The following is a 3,937-nucleotide window of genomic DNA, read 5'->3' on the forward strand; positions in this document are numbered from 1 at the left end:
TATTCGTTTTTGCTGCCAAAAGACTCCTTTCTCACACTCGAATCCTCTTTCTTTTTCCTTCTTCCCAAATCAAGTCTCAAGCATTTAGACATAGGCTACTAAGACTTTAGATTCTCTCTACCTGACTTAGTGAAGCAGTTTCAGGTGTGTGGTGTTGGCAGAAGGTAGATTCTAACCGCGGGGCTGAGGGGTGGGTGGGGGGCGGGGTAGGAAAGAAAGCTAAGGGTGAAAGCAACTAAGTTCTTAGACTGGGAAGAAGGAGAAACGCGCGAAGATGGAGAAGCTGAAGCTGGGAGAGTGAGGGGATGGCTGAAGGTGCACGGTCCACGAGTTGGAAAGGAATACACGGCTGATCACGGTGGTGTTTCAAGTGAAGACTCAAAAACAGTGTTTTCGAACCTAAGTTTGTGTGCCTGACACACTGTGAAGCCAAAAAAAAATGTCAGAGTTTGGATCAGAGAAAGGTTTATTAGTTGAGGAGGCGCCAGCGTGGAAGATGGGACTTTTCTCAAATTTATCTTCCTGGCTGGCCGGGGTACAAGGTTCTGAAAGGCAAAAAAGTAAAGGGGAGGGGATCTTTGTGATTTTCGCTTCCTGATAAGACCTCAGTTGCAGACATCCTGGCGCCATCTTGTGACTCGATGTGTTCTTGGTGATTGTGATTGATCTATGTGTTCCTGCAAAGCAGATTAGTCAATGGTGGTCTTGTGATCCCTTAACTTCTTTCTAGGAGAGAGCAGCAGCGATGGTTGAGGCATTTTATTATTTCTTAGAGCCTTCGTGATGGTTTAGGAGTTTCAATTCTTAATTGACCCTCCCAGGGTCATCAATTTTAAGCCCGCTTGGAACCAGCTGGTTAAAGCCACAGGACAGTTTGGGGTCATAAATCAAGGCATTAGTTTAAACTAACAGTCATGGATAAGATTATGTTGGACTTGATTTTTCTTCCTCTGCATTCCCTCACTTCCCTAGTTAGTAACTGTTTGAATCTGCTCTTTGGAACTCGGGGAAGGTCTAGGAGACTAAAGCCTTTTTACAAACAAGAGGCAGGCAGAGGACATGCGGTGGGGGTCTGGTCCTGGGAAGGCCCAAAGGGTGCTGTTCAGTTACAACTGGACTTGGCAGTGTATACAGGTGTATAACTGATAGGAAAGAGTGTGACTTTGAAGGACACTGATCTGAGTTCTAATCCCAGTCCCACAGTTTACTAATTATAACAAACACTAAAGAAGCATTCATATACTTTTTAGCTATCATATGACAACAACAACAAAAATCTGGAAAAGGAGCAATCAATGGTATATTGTCTAAACCTCTAGAACAATGTAACATCCCTAAAGTAAGTAGGAATCCTTTCTTACCCCATTATTCACCTGTAGCAACTATTTGCATATTATGAATGCATTTAATTGAAATGAATTGAGAGCATTCAATCCTATGTTTTCCAGGAAATAGTTTTAATAACTCAAGCAATATTTGTGACAGGACTTAATAAAAATTATAAAACACTGCTCAAATGCTTCTGTGGGTTATTAAGCTATGTGTTTTTTTGGTCTTCCTGGATTTCACCTTTTTCCACTCCTTGTGTCCACGCCTTCATGGAGGAATGTGATTCTGCAGGGCTGGCATTCAGCAGGTGCCACCCTAGTTGTCTATGGCTGGTGACTCTTCTCACTGGTTGTCGTATCTGGTCTGATTGGTCAGTGCTTTTGTCATATTAGTTATTGAATACTTAGAGTGTCAACACTGTGGCTCCAGGAAATGAAGTCTAGCTGTATTCCAAGGAGGAAAGGAAAATGGGTTGCCACCATTACTATTTTTTAGAGAAGAAAGATGAGGCCCAAAGACGTTTAATTCCTTTCTTAGGATCTTACAGTCAGTAAATTGTGGGTCTGGGCTTACAACCCAGATCAGCCTCCTCCAAAGTCACATTCTTTGCTACTTATTTTATTTCCTGTATACACTGCCAAGTCCTGTGTTTTTAAATTTTTTGTCAGTTTTATTGAGAAATAATTGACATACATCACTGTGTACGTTTGTGTTCTGCATGATGCTTTGATATACATAATTGTGAAATGTAGGTTTAGTTAACATCCATCATCTCATATAGATACAATTTTAAAAAAAAGAAAAAAATTCTTGCGACGAGAACCCTTAGGATCTACTCTTAACGACTTTCCTATGTATCACACAGGAGTGTTAGCTATATAGTCAGTCACCATGCTGTGCATTACAGCCCTAGTACTTATTTATCTCATAACTGAAAGTTTGTGTCTGTTGAGCACCTTCCTCCAAGTCCGGTTTTTGAGTCTTCACTTGAAACATCACCATGATCAGCCTTGTATTCTTTTCCGAGTCCTCCTGGACCATGAACCTTCAGTCACCTGCTCACTCTCCCAGCTGCAGCATCTCCATCTTTGCACATCTCTCCTTCTTCCCAGTCTAAGAACTTACCTAAGTCTCTTTCACCTCTAGCTTTTTTTTTCCTACACCACCCCCGACCCCGCCTCAATACACACACATACTGGAATCTACCTTCTGCCATCACCATGCACCTGAAACCACTTCAGTAAATCAGGCATTCTTAACCAGCCCACTCTAAATGTGTTTATAATTTATAAGAACTAATTACCAGGCCCTGTACATATCTTAACTCATTCACTCCTTAAAAAAAAAACAAAAAACAAAAAAACGCATGAAGATACTATTCTACATTTAACAGAGGAGGAAACTGAAGCTCAGAAAGGTTATATGACCCTGACTTGCTCAGGATCACAGAGCAATTAAGGAGCAGAGCTAGATTGGAATCAAGGTTGGATTACTGTCAAGTGAAATGTTCCTGCCACTCCACTACAAGGCCACCATTCAGCCCACATTGACCCCTCTTTTCCAAGGGCTCTCAGGGAGACTGAATTGCCAAGCTAGAGACCCTATCAACAACAAAGAAGTCAAACACCTTTTTGGTGGGTGAGAAGGATAAGACTTGAGGGCAAACATCTGCTAGGGGCTAGCCCTTGTCTTTAACCTACTCTTAGACCACCTCTCCCCGAAGAGTCCATCTTTCTCAGACAGGTGGCAGAGGCTTAGTAGTGAAAGACACCAAGCCAGAAGCAAGGCCTGGGGATGCAGGGCTTCACCCAACCCATCTCTTCTTTTTTTTTTTTTTTTTTTTTTTTTTAATTTTTTTAAAAATTTTTTATTTATGGCTGTGTTGGGTCTTCGTTTCTGTGCGAGGGCCCTCTCCAGTTGTGGCAAGCGGGGGCCACTCCTCATCGCGGTGCGCGGGCCTCTCGCCATCGCGGCCTCTCTTGTTGCGGAGCACAGGCTCCAGACGCGCAGGCTCAGCAATTGTGGCTCACGGGCCCAGTTGCTCCGCGGCATGTGGGATCTTCCCAGACCAGGGCTCGAACCCGTGTCCCCTGCATTGGCAGGCGGATTCTCAACCACTGCGCCACCAGGGAAGCCCCAACCCATCTCTTCTTATGCTTCTCCTCTCTCTCCTCCACCCTGGGGAGCATTTTCCTTTCTAGAACTAATGCAAGTGAGTGGAGAGAGGCTGGCTTGACCACAGACCAGAAAGGATGTCCATATTTTATTTTTAGTTGCACCAATATCCTGGTGTGGGACCCCCAGCACTCACTACGTCACTGTGCATGGGCTCCGCAGGCACGCAATATGATTGCTGGCAGCTTGCTTCTCTGCAGCTAGAGAAGTTAACATGCAGAGCAATTTTATTGAAAGGTGTCTGCACATTGTATCTACAGTTGCATTGTTGCCACATGCCGTGACCTTCATAAATGGCTTTGGGAAAGTCACAAGGGAATAACGGAGGTAGTTGGTGTTTTTTTCTCTTCATTAGAGTCTGCTCTGATTTGCTAGACAAAGTTGTGCAATCACCAGGAAATGTGCTCTGTGCTCCCACATGCTCCCCAAATGC

Source organism: Balaenoptera ricei, chromosome 4 (genome assembly GCF_028023285.1).
Source record: "Balaenoptera ricei isolate mBalRic1 chromosome 4, mBalRic1.hap2, whole genome shotgun sequence".
Classification (NCBI taxonomy): domain Eukaryota; kingdom Metazoa; phylum Chordata; class Mammalia; order Artiodactyla; family Balaenopteridae; genus Balaenoptera; species Balaenoptera ricei.